Here is a 23,254-nt window from a genome sequence, read left to right as displayed (position 1 = left end):
GTTTTGATGATGGTGTTATAAATGGTGAAGTGATGTTTGTGGGGACAAACTTCTTAAGAGACTTGCCTTTTGCTCCCTAAGAACTTACTGTGTAGAATTTGACTTAGGGCTGTAAAGATGGAAATGGTTTAAAGTTCCAGTTGAGGGGCCCATGTGTAGCTTTTTGTTGAGTCATTTTAAAGAAGTTATCCTTTATGTTACTTCGTTTTTGTTTTTTAAAGAAGAGGGAGGCAAATACAAAATACATTTGCAATTGTAAAATTTAATTGTAAATGCAATTATACTCCTTTTCCTATGTTGTTTTTTTTTTTTTTAATCTTAATACACTGTTGTTACAGAAGTAATTTATTATAATATTTTTTGGTTCTACTTTGAGAAATGACATTTCAAGAATAGTGTATTTATAATCTCCTGGCCACTTATGTCAAAAACAGGAGGGAAGAAAAAGCTTCATCTTATACCTCAGCCCTAAACAATTGCTTTCTGATACTTAATAATATTTCTTTTCTAAGTATGTAAGTAGAATTTAAATCTCATAATTTTGTTTCTTGAAAGAAGTGCCAGGTATGGGGACCTGCACAGGACAAGATTAAAATCACAATCCATGTAATGCGTTCTACCACTGCTGCACAAGTCTGAGTGAACACCATTTCCCTCTTATAAAACCCTTCAACTCTATTTCTTCTAATAAATGTAATGTAGGGAGAGATTCAGTTAATTTCAGAAAGAGCAAAGTTTTATTGAGAAGACAGCATGTTTAAGTTCCAATATTCAATGGGTACAATTTAGTTAGTAAAGCATTGTGATACAAAATAATGCAGTTATCTCTAAGGAGAGAGATTTGCTGAAGGAAATTGGCCAACACCATTTATGATCTGTTCCTAAACAGCACTGTGATGCACTGGTGCTAACCCTGCTTTGGGTGTGCCACAGGTGGCAAAAAATCTGCTTATTTTTAGAGGGGTTTTTTTTGCATTTTGGCAATTTCATAACTCTTAGCACATTGCATGAGACATTGGACTGGAATGTTCTGTGATATCTGGACATTATGGCAAAGAGATCCTGTTCATATATGTACCTGTGAATTATTTCCTGAGAACTTTTTGTTATGTAACAGATGTATCATCTTTCTCTCTTGGCTAGAGTAGATAGTTCTCTCTGGGAATACTAGTGAGATTCTGGAAAAATTCAGCTGTTGAACAAAATAACTATATTCCTCACAGACAGCAGCAGACAAAATAGCTTTTTAATGCATTTTACTACTGACATATCAGACTCTTCTGCAGCTAGAGCAGCAGCATTAAATTAATAAAAAGAACTTTTCTAGAATGCGCTCCTTCTATCAGTGTCTGAAAGAGCCATCACTTCTAGGCTATCATTTGAACTCTCTATGGCCTTTATTATCTGAGAGTCATGACCTGGCACTGTTGGTGATTTAAAAAGCATCTGAAAGAAAATGCATTTCAGTTCCACTTCAGATTGCCAACTTCTCCAGTATTATCCTTCCATAATGGATTTTGAGCTTCATCAACAGGAGACCTTAAATATCTTGGAGTCTGTGAATTGTGTATTGCATTCATCAGTTGTAACCTTTGTACTGTACCTTCAATTCTTCTGTTCTGTTAAGTTTAATAATATTTTACTATAAAACACTGTAAATACACGCAAAAATTCTGATATATTTAGTTTTTCCTCTGTAGCACAAATGTATGTACAGTTGGTTGCATCTTTATCAATGAAAGAGTATTTGCAAAACATTGGGATATTAGTCCTAGGACTGTGCTATAGAGAGTAGTGATATTTCAGTGTAGGGGAAAAAATTACAGTCTTGATATGCATAAAAAATCTCCAGGGCATTAGATCTGTCTGTTAGGAAGCAATGAAATATATAAAAAAAAAAAAAATTATCTGGTCTTAAAAGGGTTTCTTCTCACTGCAAAATTAAGTGGCCAGGCTTCTGTGTGAAAATGAAAAATCCCATAAAGCTTATGTCTGATTATGCATCCTGTAGATAGAAATTTCAGGGTCAGTTTTAATTAAACACTTTAAAGACCTGGTTGTGGTCCTAGAATATGATTATGGTGAACAGAACATAAGATTAATATCTCTAAGACTGAATCCACTGTTAATTTAATGCCAGAATGAATATTGCCTAAAGTTTTTATCGTGAGTTTGTTCCTTTGGGAATTCCTCCCTTCCAAGTGCTGTGGTTCCATACAATCAGGCACAGATCTGACGAGGCAAAACATTTAAATTGATCTGTATGAAATAGCCTGCTACTCTTACAGAGGAAGAAATTGCTTTTATTTTGAAATTCATCTAGCAGTTTACAGTACAATAGTGTGAATGAGTTTGCTACATTTCTTCCCTTTATGGTATCAAATGCTAGTGGTTACTTGTGGACGTGAATCTTGTTCTGAATCCTTGTGCTGTGAACTGTCATGAATGTATTTTTTCTTTCATCAGTCTCCACCACTTGTAATCTCAGTTTTTATCTTTTTCAGTTTTGATACGGCATTAGCTCAGTCACAGGATTGGTCAAAGAGTTTCCTTTATAGTCCACTTTCATGTCTTAATGTAAAAAATAGATTCTGACTCTGCTAATTTGTCTGTTTACATGCTGAATAAAAAATTCTTTGCAGTAATAAAATTGACATCACAAGATCAATTTTCCAGTCCATGTGGAGCAGAACCTAAATCAAGAATTGGCACTGCTGAATTAGATTGCTACATCTGCTAACTGGCAAAGGCCTGTCTGCTAATGCTTACTTAAATGAACATTTATTTGCACTTATGATTGGTTCATTATGGATAAACAAAGCTTGTTATAACAAGTACACTTGGGGTTTAATCACAATTTTATCAATATGAAAAATGATCCCACACACTTAGCTCTTTGTAAATATATATATATGAAACCAGGAGGGATCTTTGGCAACAAGAATCACAATTTTTTGGACCATATAATTGAGACTTTCAATATAAATCAACATATAGGTTATATGATTTCAAGTATGTAAGAAGCTAAAAGAGCAGTAAATAGTTGTGAAAAGAAACTCTAAAATGCTGTGATGGTCCAACTTTCTGTCTCTCTGGTTTCTGTATCAATTGTCCTCATTTTTAAAAAGAGATAAAAGAGATTTTCTTTCCATTATCCTCATAATGAGCACAAACTGAAATGCAAGAAAAATAATAAACCCCCTTTTTTTTCCACTTTGAGGGTGATGAAACCCTCTAACAGTTTGTCCAGAGGTTGCTGACACTCCATGCTTGGATTTGACAGGACACAGCCATGGGCAGCCTTGTGGGGATTGATTCAGTTATCTCTGGAGGCACCTTCCAACCTCAAATAGTCTGTAAATCTAGAATATAATCTTGAGTTGTGTTTTACATCCACCCCACACAAAGAACTGTTGGCTAAGTTACAGCTGGTCACACAATGTTACCTGTGAGCAAAACAAAGTCTGAGCATGGGAAACTCCTACAACAGGAACTCCAGTTTGTAGCTATGCAGAGCTATTCAGTAAGAATAGTGCCACTTCGTTGGTTCCTTTGCATTGGCAGTGCAAATGTTTGGATTAAAATACATGCAGGAATGATATAAACACAATTTTGTGAATATTTTCGCAGACTGCTCTTCTAAGTACTTTTCTGTCTCATATTTTAGGCCACAGGTACGTGCTACAATAGTTCCTAGATAACAAATTTATGTTCTGCTGAGCTGCAAAGCTGGACATTTATTCTCTTGTGGGAGCTGCTCAAATATATGCTTTAACAAAAGCAGGGAATCTGCTCAGTAAATCATCAGCAGGTTCTGCTGTCTGCAGGATGTGTTTGAACACCAAAGGAGTCATCAGTTCTTCGTGATGATTAGAGGATTGTAATTTTCAAAAAATATGTTGTCTTCATTTCCCGTGGGTGACATTACTGGCAGTATATTTGATAGCAGAAGTTGTGTTCTTAGGTGTTTTGTGTCAGTTGTCTTTGAGTCACCAAGTTAAATTGTAGTAAAAAAAAATCACTATTTCTACATCTTTCTCATTTTGTAAAATACTTCCACCCTCCTGGAAGGTAAAGTTATGAGAAATGTGATAGAGGAAGACAGGCAAATTTCAGTGCCAACCAATCAGCCACTCAAAAAAGGAATGTCATCCTGGGAATACTCTCAGATTTATTTAGCACTGAACAGCGTTAAAGCCAAGTATCTGCTTCTGGTCTTGCAGACAAGTTAAAATATTGTGGAAGAATAGATGTTTGTTCTCAAAGAATTGAAGAATTTTGGTTTAGTTTGTATTTGGCAGTTTTCTCATCTCTGTTTCAGTTGCAGTGTGTCATTGAGAACTTCTAAACGTGTATATTAGAGGTATGAGAGGTAAAAAGAATATTAACTTCTCTACAATAGCATTGCTAGTATTAAAATGTTGCTGTCCTGTAGAAATGAAATAAATCTTCTAGGAAAGTAACTGTGATGTACCTATAAATGTATTTCTGCGTTCATTTTAAAGAAATTGACAATTAATCCTTTCAAAGTTAGTTCTGAGATACTTTAGAAGGATAAAAACAGTTTCTCAGACTCAACGTTAACTACACATTGGTGCAACAATGATACTTCATTCAATAACTGCATCCCCATAAGGGATAGGTCCATATACAGCAGATATGGCACAGAACCAAAACCTTCTCACAGAAACATGAATATTATTTAAAATAAGATTCTTGAATGCAGACATGAATATATTTGCATATGGAGATAGAGGTGCCACCATTCTGCTGTTATTACATCTTCAGATAAACAATAAAATGAAAAACAAACAAGCAATCCCTGAAATGCTGTAAAACAATATTGAAGCAAAGTAAGGAAGTTTTAAATACAATTTTGAATCGGTTGATTTCTCAAAAACTGCGTTGGTGATGACAGGGCACTTCTTAAAGCTGTCAGGGAGCATATCTGTGCCTTCTACTAGAAATAAATGGCAGCACTCAGCTAAAGCACCTAAAGTGTTGTGGCCAGGTTTGTGCTGGATTGCACCCCTGAGGTGGCAGCCTGTGTCATCAACTTGGCACTGCATGGCTTCAGGATCTCCTTACCAGATCCCAGGTATGTTGTGTACCAGGAATAAGCACTCTGATAGAATATAGTAAGCACTGGAATAAAATTTAAATGAACAAACTGGAAATAGCATTTGCTTAAATATGGGACTTTTAATTAGTAAAGCACCTTCTAATGCCTGAAACATGCTAATGAAACTAATTTATTGCTATGTCAATTGATTGGTCTAATGTGGAGACATTACACAATATTTATCTTTCAGATGAACTGTGTTGTCAAGCACTGATGATTGTTGAAGTAAAAATATCTTAGATATCTAAAATTTCATTATAATGTTCAGTTAATGCAGGAAGTTTCAGTGCAAAAATGTGAAAGTCTTTTGTGGAATTTTTGTTGATGATAGAATTAAAATACTTGAATTTGAGTGGATTGTTTTTAACAAACATGGAGTTGTCTCACTGTTATTCTTGGGTTCTGCATTCCTCACTTTGTTACTGACAGTTTTGGTTTTAGTCTTTCATAACCTATGATGCTTGACATCAGACTTAAAAAAAGCATCATGCTTGTTTTGATCTAAGTGAAATGTGAAGAAGTAGGACAAAAATTGTTTGGTCAGAGTATATGAAAATTCAAACTTTCATCTCTTTCCCTTCTGCAAGAATTGCCTGTTACATTGTGTTTTATGTTTTTGCACATACTGACATTGAAGATGTGTATTACATGGCATTCTTCAAATGTCTTAAATTTTTCCTTTCCCTGCTCTGGGTAGTTGAAAGGGTTTATGAATATTAGAGGGAAGAGAAGAAAGAAAACAATACATCAGGAGGAATAGAAACAGTGGTAAAGTGGGCAAGAAAATGCAGGAGGAAAGAGACATGGGATGCTTCATGTTAAAAGCAAGATGGGTTGAATATAGTAAGGAACTATGGATAATACTGGTACTTTAGGCTTACTAGATGCACTTGGCTTTATATGGCTGGTTTTACCCAAACATATGAAGATGTTATGATTGTAGGTTTTCATTTTACATCTGGGCTTTGACAGGTGATTTGTGAAATAATTAAAGCTTTGTATAGGACATCAAAGTCTGACACACATTCCCATTGATTATTCAAATCTGTCAGGGAGCACTTATTGCAACTCTGCTGCTCCTTTGCACAGGGTAGAGAGCTGTCCTGCATCCTCTGATTTCTTACCAGTGGTTTGTCTTTTTAAATGGTTGGAATAGGTGCTAAAATCTATGACCTGAGCTAGGGAAGGGTGGTTATCATGGCAATACCATTAGCAGCATTCACGGGCTTCAGACAGTTGCTGCAGATGGAACTTTATTCCAAATACCCATCAGAACTTAAGATATTTGCTGATTTCAACTTGGTTCTACTGTTAGTTGTTTTATGGACCTTAGCAGTCAACTAACTGCTCACTGGAGTTTAAATGACATTTTAAAATCAGGAAGAATATTCTGCAGAGCCCCTAATGATTTACACATATATATATAATTACCAACAAGAAACACCTTTTGTACAAAAACATTGTAATCCTTTACATGTCAGATAAAAATTAAATAAAGTGAAAATTTGGAATCAGAATATATTTTTTGATATATTTAAAACTATTTTTGTAATTGCTAGCCATCTTCTCAATTGTTAAAGTAAAAAGGACTAGAAAATCTGTTCGGTGTTCTTAGTTCTTTATTTCTCTCAGCTGCATTTCTCTAGGTTGTTTCTCTTCCAGCAGTTGGTCTTATTAAATTTGCCAGCAGTGCCCAATGTAAATAAGTTTTACTCAGGCAAAAGAATCTTTTTATGTCTCTTGACTCCAGTTTTCTTCCTTTTGCTCCCAATTTCTTGCTCTCACTTGCATTTTCTCAGTCTTTCAGTTCTAAGGCACTACTGAGTCAAAAGTGTTGGAGTATTCAGAAGTACAGTTAAAAGAACTTTGTCCTGCAGGTATGGGTAATAGTGAAGTATTACAGAAACATGTCCCTCTAAGCTCACTCTAATGAAACACCTCAGTGTTGCAGTGTTCCAGGACAGAAACACCTCAGAGAAAAGGAGTTTTTCATTTTTGTCTTGGTGTGATGCTCAGTAAAGCTGGTGTGTCATACAGCAACTCCATAATGCTGAAGGGGTTTCTGTATTATATTTATGCCCCACTATTGAGTCTTACCATTAAAAAAAGAATCGACTTCACTTTCAAATAGTGTGATTTACACCAATTATCATCTCAATAAAGACAGTGAGACTTGCTGAGTTAATTGCTATGAATTGTTCAACAGGCATCACAAATAGGTGTTTATGAGCATATTTCCATCAATTAGATTTTTATCATGCTTCTTTATATTCAGAGTGACCTTTACAGTGCTTAAGAGAAGAATAATTTAGTGCATACTGTACAAGGATTGAATACTCTCCAGCCACCATTGGAAACATTTGAGGCCTTGTGATCTTTACAGTTGTCTTGGAATAAACTCTTGTTTCATGCTGCCTGAGAAAATAAGAATTATGTTTAAAATTACTGAAACAAATGAGAGAGAGGCTATGGTATGATATTGCTTTTGCACGTGTAGAAATGTACAGGAAATGCTCTCCATTGCATTGGTTGAAAAAATGGGGCAAAAACAGAAAGCAAGTAGATGGACAGCAACAGTTACAAAGCACCTTATGTGTTGCTGCTGGTAGCTAACTGGTCTATATTGGTTTCCTTTATAACCACAGAATTTATCAAGCTCCAAAACAAGTAGAGATTATGTTGAAAACAGCCATGGTCAATGTTACAGCAAACTCCAGTGCTGTACAAAAGGAGCTTTTAACTGTGCTGTGCATTTTGTGATGCTCGATTCCCATCTGTCTTGTGCAAGGAACTGGCTGGATCAGGATGCTTTTGAATGGCTTTTGTTTTTCATTGGGCTGCATGAATCCTATCCTTTTTCATCTGAGTTAACAACAGGCTTTGTAATGAAAGATCATTCAGAGGGACGAGTTGTGATTCTCAGCAGCACTTCCTTCCTCCTTGCTCCTTTGCTGCTTGCCAACAAACTCAGCAAGTCCTTAGCAATAGACAGGGTTTCTAAACTCTGGCGTTTGTGTCTCTAACACATTGAACTTGTAGCAGTGCAAGAAGAGGTTAAGTTTCTTCTCGTAAAAGAACACAGAGCTAGATAAAGTTTTGTGTCATTACAGCAGTGATCCTGTTTCCTTGGTTACAAGTCACATGCACTCCCTTGTTAAAAAGTGAATTCTTTATATATTCAGGCATTTCTGTACTGAGCAGGTGTTTCTGAAATTGGTAGAAGAAATGGGCTCTAGAGCCAGGAAAGAAAGTTTTAATTCTGAGGTTAGGCACACCATTCCTGTCAGCATACTTACTGCACACTCATGTCTGGCAGGGATTTGCCAAGGTGGATTTGGTTAGCTAAATCAGAAACTATTTCTCATTTTAAACACACACAGAAATCCTGCTTCTATTTTTGTCCATACCTAACTCATAAACAATGGATCCAGTATTTTTTTTAAAGCTCCTTATGCCATTTTTGGATCTGGAACAAATTTTTGCATCGGGGCTATGAAAAGTGGAATGCTGGAAATGCTAATATAGTTAAGTGTGCAGGACTTCAAAGTCTTGTCCTCATTCTTGATAGCATATTCCACTTTACTGTGGGATAAGGTATGGAACAATCAGTTTATATTTTTTTTTGTTTTCAGCAATGTTGACAGCCATCTTGAGACCTTTTCTCTGTAGTGTGGTGTGGTTTTCCTAAGTGAATAAAAGAATAAAGATGTTCTTGTCAGACGAGCTGTATGACAGCTGTACCTGACATTCAAATATAGAATTACTGCACCTTTCTTGTAAGCATTGTAGTTTTCTACCAATATTCTCACTTTTTTCCCTTCTGATTATCAGCACTGGTTAATATATTGAATAAGTGACATGCAGGAATAGAATTAAACCCAAGAAGATGTCATTATCATTACATGTTAGAGTGCACAGCACAGTGTCAAAGTGTTAGTTTAAATTAATTTAACAGCAGTGCTTAAAACCAGATAAGTCCAGATTGCAACAGTCTGTAGTTGTTCACTGGAGTCATTCTTTTAATGAGTGACTTGTTCAGTAAGAACTTTCAAGTGAGGTTTTCAGCCCAGAGGAGTGTACTGAAAATACTGGAATTTTTCATTAACTATATTTGGCAAGGTAGAGCAATAGAATAAAAATTTGTCAAATACTGAGTAAGATTTGCTCACTGAGCTTGGGCAGTCCAGTGTCACCCTGCGATTGTGGTCTGGGTGGCTGAAAACCAGAGTGAGTCAACAGGGACTTGAGGCCTATATTGTAATAAAGGAAATGTGAAATGAGGGCAAACTAAAACATGAAAGGGGTGAAGTGATTTGAAAGAGATGACTAACTTGATGTTAATGATGGAGGGAATTGGTTTACATGGGGAGATGTGGGAATGATGATTTCTGGACAACAGATATTTGACTCACCTATGTAGAATCAACTTAGCACAGGAGTTTGTTGAGAGAATTGGGCATGAACAGGAGCAAACAATAGCTGGGGTTTAGTGAGTAACAGTGCTGTGGCTGTCAATGTGCATTATTATAGAAAGAAAACTGGAGAAGGTAGGGAATACAAGAATAAATGAATGGAGTAAGAGTAGATGAGTGCTGTAAAATGTAATAGCAGGAGAGTGAACGAGAGTTTGGACTGATTGAAGAGAATGTACATTAAAATGAGGTGAAAAAGGGAAAATGGTAGAAAGGAATGTAAAGAAGAACACTTACACAGGATGTATTTTTCTTTACTGCATTTTATGTGCACACAGAAGAAGCCATTTCATTGGAAGTGTGTTGGGATTTTCTTTCATTTTTTGAAATGGCAACGGTAGCTGAACTAGCAATGAAAGGTGTTCACCATAGGCACAGAATTTTTATTTAAACACTGTGTAGAAGGTATTTTGTCTTCTGAAAACAAGCCTTGAAAAAAATATGCATGGGTGATTCTGGTATTTTAGAACATTCTTACTGTGTGTAAAGATTCAGCTCCATGTAGGATCTTGGGATGAGAAGGTCTGGTGCAAGGAACATTCTGCATTCAGGTGTTACTCCATGTACAGAGCAAAGTAAATGCCTGGCAAGAGGAGATCCCTCTGCTTTAGTTGTCTGACCAGCTTGGTGGGCATTCAATGGACCTGTTCTCTGTGTGCTTCAGTGAAACTGCCTCTCATTCTTTAATCCTCAGCTCTGTAAGCTTCCATTGTCTCCTTTTCATTCCCTGAATATATTTTTGTGAAGTGCCTTCAGCATAATTCAGGATGATTTTTTTTAAAGTACTGGAAACTTGGAAAATGCACAAGCAATCATCATCTATCTTCAACTTCATTGTCTCCATACTTTAAAATCAATTTTTGCTCATGTAAACATTTAGTAAATTCTAAAGTAATTTATATGTTGGTCTTCTCCATTCAGCAGTATATGTACTCTACTCATCCTGAGACTCTAGATTTTGTATTTCCTTAGTAGGAAACAATTTCTTTGTGCAGTTCTAAAACTCTGCTGTAACTGTTCATTGGTACCAGGATACTGTAAGTGGATATATGAAAGTATGAAATGTGCATGTGTGGGGCATATGCAAATACTCACAAAATTAAATCTAGGTGGCACTTCTAATAATATTTAAAATGCAGATATTTGTGATATCATCTGTGTCAGTTTACTGTGCTCATTCTTCAGGCCTAAGGTATGAACTCTATGGAATATAGGGACGAGATCCATGTGCCTTGAAGACCCAACCCCGAGGGGACAGGGGACCCTGTTTGGGCAGGGCTGTGGTTGGCTCGGAGCACGGTGGCACCTTGGGCTCATTGTGGCTTTGCCTTTAGCTGTGGGTGCTGCTCAGTCTGGGACAGAGCCCAGCTCAGCCAGGCCTGCCCAGAGCCTCAGCCTGCTTGGCAGCCCCACTTCCCAGTCTGTCTCTGTGAAATTCAGTCTCACTGAGAGCTGGGATAGGTGCATTCTGGATTCTCTGTTCAGCAGCTCTGTGCTGGGTTAATGGGCTCTTTGTGCTGTGTTTGTCTCCAGAAGCAATGCCATGGTGTTGTACTTAAATCTTGGATAAAACAAATATATGTTTTAGTTCTCATGCAAAATGATGAATCAAGAGTTGCAAAGTGTAACCATGAAAACAGTCAAATACAAACCAATGTCTATAAACCTGCTTTCTATTAAACTCATAGCCTGCACCTGATTACTGACAACTGTAAAACATTGAAATCGAAATTTTCACATTTGAAAGAGTGTGACATCTCTACAAGATTGATAAAAACTTTTCTAGTAAGCACATAGAACATATTTCTACTTGGATAGCTAAGAAATATAACAGGACATTTCCCTTCTTCTTGCCTTCAAATAATAGTACTTATCAAAGATTCAATTTTTTTTTGTTCATTAACAAAATTACATAATTTGTAAAGGAAACTAAGTCTAATTATTTCTTTTTACTATGTAAATCAGTTTCTGGCATGATTGTCTGAGTAGAATTCTTTTTAAAACGTTGCTTCAATAACACACCTAATTTAATGAAAAAGAGTTTTATTTTCTATGTGTTATCCTACTTTTCCTAGTCAAGGGGACTACATCTGTCTGGACACCTTATTTCCTAGTTATCCTCTCTGTCTGTAACAATTTGCTCTGTTATTCTGCTGGAATTGACTTTTTCAGAGGAGGAGAGCACAGAGGAGTTTGCAACTCAGTGAATCAATAGTTGAGATGTGCTAAAATGCTGGGAGTGTAAGCAAGTGCAGATACCTACATGTACTGGCTGTATGACCGTGTCTACCTTCCACCGTGTGGGAGCTCTCATACTTGGAACTACCAAAGCTGTGTCTTTTTGTCCCTTTTCAATCAAAGCCCCAAATATTAATACAACTGGGCACAGAATTTTCAATATAAAAAGCCCACAAATATATAGAATTACATTGCATCCTAATGCATATTTTTATGTAGCATCCAAGTCATCAAAGAGCGCCAGACTGGCAAAAAAAAAAAAAAAATCAAAGTGAATATTTGATGTGAAGATAATTTTCTTCTCAGTGTAATTTTTTAAGCTGAGCAGGTGAGAGTACACTAAATTGCCTATAGTGACTGGAATGAATGCATAATGGGACATGTGGATGATAAGAGCCATTTACTGCATGGTTGTTCAGGACTGGCTCAGGTGCCTCACTGTGTCATGTGCACACCCCACAGATACCTCTGATGGAGCTGTATAATGTTCTTTTCACAAAATTTGTCCTTCTTGAGCCTATTTCTTGGCCTTGCCCAAACCTACATGAGTTCCCTGTAATGAAATTGTGATTTTTAAAGCTTACTTTTTGGCCTACTAAATCCTACAAAACAGTTTGTAATATTTATTCTACAGCTGCATTTAAACTAGCTGATCTATAATTGCTTGTTAAGTTTCTCTTTCTGGAGCTTATTTTAAGCAAATTGCCAGCTTTAGATATTCACAGTCAAATCTCAGCATATGAAGATTGCATAACAGCCAGTTCAGGAGATGTATTTTGGAGAGCTCACAGGTAGGGGAAGGGAACCATCTGCAGGTCCTTGACAGAAAACAAGTTTCCAGCAGAAAGTGTTTTGAGCACTGTTGATGTGAACATGTTGTTTTGTAAGAAGCCATCTGGTCACTCAGAGTGCGAGTGCAGGTGGATCCGGGAGCTCGGGGATCCAGAACCCCAAGTTCCCTCTCCTGGTCCTTGGGACAAGGCCTTGGGGACTCCCCCTGTGAGGATGTGCTGATCCACTGCAGCCAGTGAGCCTGGATCCCACATCTGAGCTCTTTGTGGGAATGGCACAATGCTGGAAGGAGGAGAAATTCCCCAAGTTCCCTTCTCCATCCAGCTGAAGGCAGGGTGCAGGTAGGTGGGATGGCGTGAGGGCTTGGGGCAGATGGGATGGTGTGCTTCCCCTATGGACAAGTTCTCATAACCCACAACTCTTCTAGTGATGTTTTTATAGATTAGAATTTGAAATGTACAACTGAAGAGGGAATTAATTCTTTAAATATATGTTCACAGAATGAATAGAAACTGATTAATGAGACTGAAAGAAACCAAACGAAATAATATCTTATTTATCATATATATTGTAGTTGTAATACATTTAGGAGTTGCATAGCATGCAACTGTGGCACTTAAAGATGTTTTTGAAGCCATACTAATTGTCACAAAGAGTGAGGTTATTTGTACTCCTGATTTTCTTTGATGTGTTGAAAGGAACTTAAGGGCTTCTCACTCACTTAACCAGTCTGCATGCAAAATATATTACATAAATTACACTAGTGTGGCCTGGGTGATGTGACCTGCACAAAACCCCGTCTTGAATGTTTAATTCTTTACTTAGTAAAATCTTACATAGAGTCATGAAACTGACAGACACAGTTTATGAGATAACTCCTGGTGCAAACAAGTTGCTGAAATTCAGAGTGTATGTTCAAGAGAAGACTTCAATTTGCCATTTTCAGCTTGAATTCTATTAATAGGGGAAGCTTAATAGAGATACTTGCCAACAATGCAGGCCATCTAAAAATCACTTTTCTTCTACGAGTTTCTAAAATGTGGGAGAACTGAAGAACTTCCAGACCAGCATATGTGCTTTGGATGTACAAAGGCAGCATCTCCAGTGAGAACAGGATTTAGGGCATTTGTTGTTTGGAAAGCCAGGTCTAATTTATATGACCTACCAGGCTGGCTCGGTCTCCTTCAAGTCAGGCATAGAGCACTGTTCTCTCTTCAGTTCCCAAACACCAGACTGCCTTTCTGATACTCTGTGGAATGGAAAATGGCATTTTTCAAGGTATCTGATGCAGGAAAACCATGAATGGCCCCTGTAAGTCCCTGCCTGCTTTCATTCCTGCCTGATGCCTGTTCCAGTGGGACACTGCTGGTGTTTGCACCCTGCACATGAGGCCTTGGTGCACAGGGAGCTGCTCTACATTCAGCCAAGGGCCCTGTTCATATTGGGTGGTTCTCTGTGACATCTGCAAACACTTTTGGCACAGGATGGCATTTGCAAACAGTTTTGGTGTGGTGTATTTCTGTAATGCATTGTCACAAATATTGCAAGCTGAGCTCTCAGACATGAGTTTATGATGTTTGCTCCAGATCCCCTGAAATCTCGATATCTCAGTGCAATTGCCCTTGAGAAATCTGTTATGGAGGGGGAAGAAGGGGAATAATTATAGAAAATACATTGTTCTTTAAATCAGAATGAGTGTGTGCAAATGTATTCCCACATGTAAATTTTACATAATTGCTTGAATGGCAGAATTAGTAGAATGGTTTTAAAAAAAATAATTTGCTAATGAAACAACATGATTTTTTTATCTATTAATGTAACTGTTAGATTTGGAGTATTGAAAGAAAATACTATAATGCTTATTTCACTGGGAGTAAAACCAAAGATTAAGTTTAATTACTTTTCCACAGTAGAAGAGACTTTGAGGAATGAAAAAAGCTATGCTGAGAGATGGAAAATAAACTTTATTCCTTCATCTTAGCATATGAAGCAGTAAGGAATACTCATGAAACTGTGGTTTAGAACAATCTGTTTATACATCTTATATTGCAGTCTTCCAGTGCTTATTCATACTCCTTTCTGTGCAATACTGACAGTAATGGAAAACTGGATGCATCCATTCAAATACATAAAGCAAATAATCTTCATAAGGGAGGTATCTTTGTACTTGTGCATGTATTTGGCTTTAATCCAGACCATAACAAGTTTGTTTATGCCCAACTGCACGGTTTTTCAAAAGGAGGTGGGTTATTTCTTTTCCTCATTTGAACTTGTACTGAAAAATATTGCAGCAGCCATCAGTTTCTCATGTGAAAACAGCAGGAATTAGCTACAGGCCATCACTGAAATTCAAAACATCCTGCAGAGGCTTTGTTCCTTGGTTTTGCTTATCTGCCAGCTGTAAACATAATCCATTCAATTCTGTTGTGTTTCGGGTTCTATTTTTGTGGTGTATTTTTAATATGTTTGGCACTGCTGTGGTGGTAGAATCCATGAACAGTTAGCTGAAGTATCGTAGAATAACTTGGTGTAATTACAGGTACTTGTCTATTAATAACAAAAATTCATACTCTGCAGGCTTTCTTCCCTGCCATAGTCCTTCACATCATTAACCAGGAAGGAGGAAGTGATTTTGGCTGGTTTTTTTTTTTACTTTAGACTGCTTCAGACTTCTCCAAATACATCCTCTGTAGGTACAAATTAGGCCAAATGTCAGTTCAGAAATGCCAAATGACCTGAACTCTGGAGGTGTGTGCAGAAATAACAGAGGCAGCTTCCTCACCCAGTGCTGGTTGGTGTGCAGCAGCAGGGCTGGCACAGATACTCCTCCTCTCCATGCTTCCATTCCCTGTCCCTTGCATGGCCCTCACCCAGGGACAACACCCAGCGAGAACGTTGCATATTTACAGCATCAGTCTGACATCAGGCCCTGCTGGTCTGCGAGGATGGAGCCAGAATAGCTGCACATAATACAGATCTGCTTTATAGCTAAACAAGCTTCTTCAGTTTACTCTTGCTCAAATAACCCAATTTTAAACAAAAATTCCAGGAAGGATTGGTACTGGGGTGGCTGGGATCACCACCTCCAAGAGCAGACCAGAGTAATTTTTCTTCAGGTCTTTATGTATTAATTACACAGTGCTCCACAGTTTGATTATACCAACAGCAGTATGAAGGTTTATTTTTAGATTAATATTTTAGAAGTGTAATACAATTACACTTAAGAGTTTAGTAAAAGTCATGATATGTGGTAGAAAGAGACCTGTTAATCTTTAGGTCTGAAAGTTAGAAATATGGGCCTTGCAAACAGCAGAGCCCATTTCTTGCTATTCCATGTGTATCTGGCCTCTGGAATCTTGTTTCTCAAATTTTATTCTTAAGAACTCATAAATTAATTCTTTGTAAGAGATTTAATTTATTAGTCTTAATACAGTAAATCTAGTAAATCATATATATATGCTGAACAGCTCTAAATGTCTGAGTCTGTTAGAAATCTTTCAGTAGAAGAATCCTACATATTAAAAGAGATAAATCCTAAAGCATCAGCTATTGAGAATAGCCAGGTATGACCAAAGGGAAAGAAAATGGGGTTGGTTTGCATTGTCAGGCAGACTGAATATTTTATCATATTTTTACTGCTAGTGCTACAGTGGAGTCAAAATGCATCTAAATCCTCAAGGCTCCAAGAAAATCCAGTGCCCAGCATTTCTAAGTACAGGGCAGGGATAAGATGAAAAGGCTTCCTGTCTGCCTGTGGAGCTGTCACTGCAGTCAAGTTCTGTGTGTAACCTGAGCAGGGCACAAACAGCCTCTCCTCCCTGCTTCTCAGGCCAGCACAGCACCACTGCAGGGGGAACTGCAGGCACACGCTTCACCTCCTGTCTGCTAAGGCTGTTCTCCTGCTGGCAAAGCAGAACTACCCCAACAAAGATAAAATTCTGCATGATCTCACAGCCTTCTGGTACCGTACATGTGCACGTGTGATACTGACCTCTGCACACGGGTGCTTCAGTGAGCATCTAAACCAGGGACAGGGATTTACTATTTAGTTCAAAAATTACTTGGAGCCATAAAATGTCCTCTATCAAAGTTGACTGTTCTTCCTAACAGCAAAATCTTCATGTGGCCAAAGCCACATAACTCAAAGAAACAAGAAGGGGATTTCATAGGTAAATGAAGAAAGTGCCTGTCTTGTGATCCTGTGATGTTGTGATAGTTTCCTTGTGGGACAAAACTCAGCTGGCCTCCAGAAGCAGATTCTTTGGGCAGCAGTAGCCATTTACAGGCTTCTCCAGGAGCTGAGAACTGAGAAGGCTCAGCAGCTCCTAGCTGCCAGGAATGTCACTCCAGCCCTGGAGCTACACTGCAGTGGCCTCCAGCAATGGGAGAGTCACGGCTGCTCACTGGTGTCCTGAATTGATTCTTCTCTAATATTCTGGCACAGGAGCAAGCTTATTGCAAATCTGTTTTATTTTTATTTTGAACTCATTGGCAAAGTTCTGAGTTATAGATGGACCAAGATGATACACTTTTTAAAGACTCTGATGATACCTGGAGAGCTGACCCCAAATTTCAGGAGCTCCTGGCCAGCAATGCACCATGCATTGAACTCCCGCTGGAGTCAGTAGCAGATTTTGCTGCCTGTTAACCTAATTTGAAGTCATAGAGAAAAAAAAGGATGATCTGCATTTATCATGGACATTTTCTTTTTTTACAGAGAAAATAATTAAAATATGATTAAACAGAAAATGTTATTTTGGTTGCTGATTACTGTGGTCGTCTTTTTGCTGGCCAGCCTGATGCTTGTTTAGTTTCTGTCTAATCCATCAAGATTGTTGCATCCCAAGTTGGCTCCCTCAGTCATTTACCAGGCAATGTCATTCTTCCATGAGCTTCCTTTTCTGTCTTGGATTAAATGTAAACATTAGTCCCTGTCTCCATTACCAAGAACAAAGTCAGCATTTCCCTTGTTATTCTGTTGATGGTACTCATTTATTTACATATTTCCCCATCTTGATTACTTTTGTTTATTTAGAAAGTACAGATCTAATTCCACTATGCCAAGTCTCAACCCTCTCCCTGTGATTATGTTGCCAGGTGCAGATCTACTATTTCTACGAGCTTATCCAACTCAGTGGAAATTTCTTTTTTATCTTAGGAAAACTAAATAATGGACTAAAATGAAGAACAGTTTAAAAGCTCCCACGGGTTGAGATTATGGCCTATATTTCTGAGGTTTTTAGGTCATGGATCACTATTTGTATCAAGCTTACAGTTGAAGTGCAATACAATGCCCGTAGTATTTAAAAACTAAAACCCAGAAAGAGTGATTGCTGTAGAGCAGTGTTCTTCACATTATCACTGCCACCATATTTTCTAGAAAAGTTGTGATTATAATTCTAGGAGCAGTTTTTAAGTTTGTTCATTTTTTTATATTCGTAGCTGTTATTTTGGATGTGACATTGATTCAAATCTGGATCTGACCCTGAGAATGGTCACATCAGCTCTCTCTTGCCTTTTGCACATGTTAATATCGTGTAATCTTCATGAGAAATGAAGATACTTGAGAGAAGCAGCTGATACCTCTTAACTTGATGGAGCAATTAAAACTCAAGCACTTCCTTGGAAGATCAAAACAACATGTTTTGGTTACAACTTTTCTCTCTCATTCCATTTGCTTCTATGGTAATTTTAAAAGAAGGGGCTTGTTCTTAAAAATAAAATAATGATGGTAATTGCTTGTGCAGGTTGATTTTTATGATGGCAGTTTACTGGCAAAACTCAAAGCAAAGAGAGCTAAGTTTCATTATTCCCTTGGATTTTAAACTCACTGAAAGCTGCACATGGCAGTGCTTTGGGGCAAATATTCCAAATATTGGATCAAAGAAGAGTCAGGGAGCATGGAGGGGACAGAGCCCCTCAGCAGGGACACAGCAGCCAGCTCACTGCACCAGGGCCATTGCCCAGCTCAGAGCTGAAGCACCAGGAGCTGTTTGCTCCCGAGCCCATGGAAAAAGAGGAGACTGGTAACTGTGCTGCCTTTCCCGGTGATGAAATTAGGTGGTGTTGAAGGCTGAAAGTCTGACATGGTAAAGTAAAGCAGGAATATGAACCAAGTTTTTTATTGCCATTAATCTCAGTGCTTTAGTGAGCTCAGGATCAGGTAAATGATAGGGAACAGCCAAACTTCCTGCCTTTCAACTGAGCACAGGAATACAAAAACCAAATATATAAATTATAAATACATGTAATTCTGTGTTTGGTGATTTCTGTCTTCCTAGTTAGCTGTGCAGGGATTGTTTGCCAGAGCACAGTGTTCGTGCATTCTGTTATTCTGTCTGGGGCATCACATGGACAGTAACCATTCCCAAACACAGAGGTCATTGTGCAGGAGAAAGCAAGGAATGAGAATATTAAGTATAAGTATTGCTTAGATGGAAATTGATGAAAGGTCACCTTTGCAGGGTTCTGAGCATTTCCTGAGTGAATGTATAACACAGATATTATTCAGTTATATAACTATTAGATACAGTAACCATCTTGTTATGCCAACTTCAAAGTGAAGTTAGTGGGGAAAAAATATTGTGTCATCAGAGTTATGTACAGTGTCATGGTTTACAGAAAAATTCAAATAACAATGCAGATGTTGATGAAGAAAGTCTTCATGCTGTTATGGAAACTGAATTACAGCATGTGAATGTTCAAGTCAGGGTACTTTGAATTATAACAAATGGAAACACGATTATGTGTCATTATTTCACTGCAAGAAGAGATCAAATACATCATGGGTCTAGAAGTGTGTATGTGGAAGGAGAATGAGCTGTACATTAACCAAATAGTTGGACAGAATATCAGAATTAATGCTTTTCATTTCTTGAAATTTCATTTCAGATCTAATCTTGATGGGAAATGATTATTCAGTTTGTAACCTGACAACTTTGCTCTACAGGATTTTCAGTGTCAGAGTGTACTATAGAGGGATTCTCTTTCTATTTCTTCTGTTAATAACTGACTCTTTAAACATCCAAATCAGACATTTATATTAACAAATGGAGATCACAGTTTCTCATTAATAATTATATTTAATTTCTACAAAGTTGGGAGCAGTGGCAGGAAATGTGTCTCTAATTATTTTTACACTACAACAACTGGAAACAAGGGTTTAACCCGCTGACTGCAAAGCAGGAGTTACTACAGTATGTGAAATTGGTGAATTCAGAATCTTAGTTAATAATGCCACTAAACAGGTGTCTTATCTGATTTTAATTGGCAGAAGGTGCTGAGATATTAGTTCTCAATTGTCTAATAAGGATCTCCTGATATAGTCTGGGCATTGCTTAACAGTACTGTTTTGAGCAGCTGCCTGCCTGAGCACCACATTAAACATTGAGGTTATAACCAGAATTAGATTATTATAATGACTAACAAAGTATTAATAACACAAGAAGCTGGCAAAAGTCACCAAATTTATCTGGAAGCAAATGCCTTTTTTCATGAGGTGTGTTTAATATAACTCAAGTAAAACTAGAATGTCTCCAGAGAGGCATTTACATGTGAGATAGATCTATAGATAGATACATGAAATGCCTGATCCTGAGCTTTGCTACACTCCCAAGATGTGCTTATTACTTCTGTTCTCTGATCTCTGTCTGATACAAAATTATTTCCAATTGCAGACATGTTATACTATTTTTATCAGAAACTTCTCTCTCTAATTTTATCCTGAAGAATAGGCAGTGAGCTGGGAAATAAATTTCTTCATGTAAACGCTCACAACATCAGCCAAGAGAATACTGCAGTTCCATAAGCTGAGTATGTAAAGAAAACCCCATAAAATACAGTTTACATTTGGATACAGGGAGAGCAATAAATCAAAGGTATGAATAAACCAGCAGCTGATGAAAAGGACCGGTTATTTTAAGCTATTTTCTATAGAGGCACCTCAGGCAGAACTTGACACCAAGACAAAATCAATGAAACTGAATCATTTGCCAAACAAACGCTGGGCAGATCAATCAGGAATGCTTAAAAGCTAAACAATGACCCGGTGGGAAGGAGGAATTGATTGTCTCAGCAGGTTGCTTTTTTCTTCAGAATGGGCCAAGGTGAGAATGTAGAAAAGAACTTGAGCCTTTAATACGTGGACATTCCACTGCTGAACAGGGCAGTGCTTGGCAAGCCTCTCTGCCTGCCAGGCTCGGCCTAGAAAATTGGACGCTGCTCAGGCTTCTGTGCCTCAGAAGGCAACAGAATGAAAACCAGAATGTTGTATTAAAGCCAAACAGGGAAAGGTGCAGGCTTAGAGTAAGTGCTTACTTACCTCAGGGACTTGGGCAGCTGGGCTGGGAGAGTTACTGCAGCACAGCTACTCCCTGGTTTAGATTTAAGTATTTTAAATATGTATCTTAATCTGAGTAAAACCATCAACTATAGGTGAACCCTAACTCAGCACCCCCATCCCCCCCCAACTAACCTAGGGACTATTTTTACTGAATGTGACAAATGAGAGGATTTGCAGACCTTGTAGGTAATGGTGTATTCTTCCTTCTCCATCCCAAACACAGGGTGGCAAAAATAGATTTGTCTCAATTCCACCTTCATGTGCATTTGCCAGAAATATGGACAGGATCATTTTAAGGTCTTCATCCCACTGTCCAAGAGTTCATGGAATATTTGACCAGTTGAACTGTCAGTACATTCTAGAAGTGTCTTGTTTCGTGCCAGAGACTTTATAGGTATCATTTGACCTCAAGGCCACAGATAAGTTATTAAATCTAATAACAGGAGACAGAAGAGATGGGAGAGGAACCTTTTCCTCCTACTTGATTACCGTATGTTTTGGGGGGTTGGTCATTTTGGTAAAAAAGCCAGAGTTGAAGCAGGCAAGTGAGATGGCTGGTTCTCCCATCAGGTTTAGAAAAAGGGAGGATGAAAAGGGACTGAAAGACTTTTAAATTTATGACTCCTTTTTAATACTTGAAACTTCTTCCCCCATAGAACATCTGTTTCCATGGAAGTTGATCAATTAAATTTCAGCTCCAGTTCTCATTTCATGCTGAATGCATGAAGATGTAATTCCTCAGCTATACATTGATTTCTGTAAACCTGCATTAGATAATGATGTGTCTTAGATTATCATTATAAAAATTAGCTAAGACATTTAAGATAAATTAACCTCTAATTTAGTTATTAGACATATCATGTTGTGGAGTAGCATCATTTACATTAGCAGAATTATTTGCAATTCTGTCCTTTGCTCACAGACGTTGGTGTTCATGTAATTACCCTAAATGACCTGATTACCTCAGCCGTGCCTGGTAAGGCAGACTGGTATTAATTCATCTCTCTTCATTTTAGGGGAACTCCTTCTGCCCCTTTTGCCCTTTTCCCTCTGAATAGCTTTGCTCCATTGGGCTGGCACTGATGTCGTTTTGGGGACATGCCAGCAGGAGGAGCTTGTGCATTAAAATGTGCTTTCTGTAAAGCAATCACCAAATTACAGTAATTGTGCTCAACTCATGCTCTCTTCTGCAAGGTAAAGCACCTTGTGTACCTGCCAGGAAGCTCCGTGTGCCTCAGAAAGCCAAAGCTCTGTCAGCACTGGCCATCGTGCTGGTGAATTAACCTATTTTAGATTGAGCAAAGCCCAGTGAGGCGAACATTTAAATGTATTCCATTTTATATTTGATATTTAGATTATTTTACGTTTACATTTTCTGAAAAATACATATCTTAAAACAAAATCACAACCCTCTGAAGCCAATGTCACATGCTCTCTTTTACAAGCATTACAGTATCAACACTGCATTGCTCAATTTTATAAATAGTATAAAAATTATGAGTAATAATATTCATGTTACTAAAAGAAATCCATGGTAATGAGCACAGCTGAAATTGGATTCACATGATCAGAATTCTCCACAGCAACTTAGATAGCATTGCTGAGTTTCAGAATCAGAAATCATAGGGCCATGGTTGGAAGTCCAATTATCCTTGGCTACCAATAATTAATAACGTAGGCTGAACTAATTTTTAGACTTTTTATTTTAGTGACAAGACAAATAAGGAACTAAAGATCTAACTTGTTAATCTGGTTATTGAAAAAGAGGAGGATGTATGCCACAAGTATTTTATACATTTTTTCACACAAAGGACTTCATAGTTACCTTGGAAGACTAAATACTGTAATAGGAATGTGGTAAATCTTGATTTAGGAAAATCCTTTATTATTTTCAATAAAGCTGTTTCAGAGTTTTCTGCTTAGAAACTTAGACCAGTTAAATACTCTGCCATTAAAAAAAAAGCCCACAAAACTTTATTTTCTGTTGTTTAGCATCTGAATTGAACATAGCTTTTCTGTAGTTTCTTTCTCTTACCGTTGTGGGAGTGGCTGTGTGTGTAGGGTACTTCCAAAGCCAATGGCCAGGGCAGGACAGCTGCCCTTCCTTGCAGAAGTGCTCTGCTGCCTGCAGGTGAATTTTCCACTCAGTCCCAGGACTAGTTAAAGGCTTTTGCTGTGCTAAGATCTCGCCCATGTGGGTGCTCAAAACACCTCAGTGGGGCCTGAGTGTGCCTGTGGCTCTGGCAGGAGTGTCTCACCTCTGTGTGAGGAAGGTCACTGCAGGAAAAG

General features: G+C 37.9%; 1 protein-coding gene across 2 annotated transcripts in view; it reads left to right on the top strand.

Moving 5' to 3' along the window:
* The window catches only part of SNX29 (sorting nexin 29), a 115,975-nt gene that overhangs the window by 72,695 nt on the left and 20,026 nt on the right, over positions 1-23,254 (top strand). The window lies entirely within an intron of this gene.

Source organism: Aphelocoma coerulescens, chromosome 14 (assembly GCF_041296385.1).
Source record: "Aphelocoma coerulescens isolate FSJ_1873_10779 chromosome 14, UR_Acoe_1.0, whole genome shotgun sequence".
NCBI classification, from domain to species: Eukaryota; Metazoa; Chordata; class Aves; order Passeriformes; family Corvidae; genus Aphelocoma; species Aphelocoma coerulescens.
This window is presented reverse-complemented; position numbering and strand designations above follow the sequence as displayed.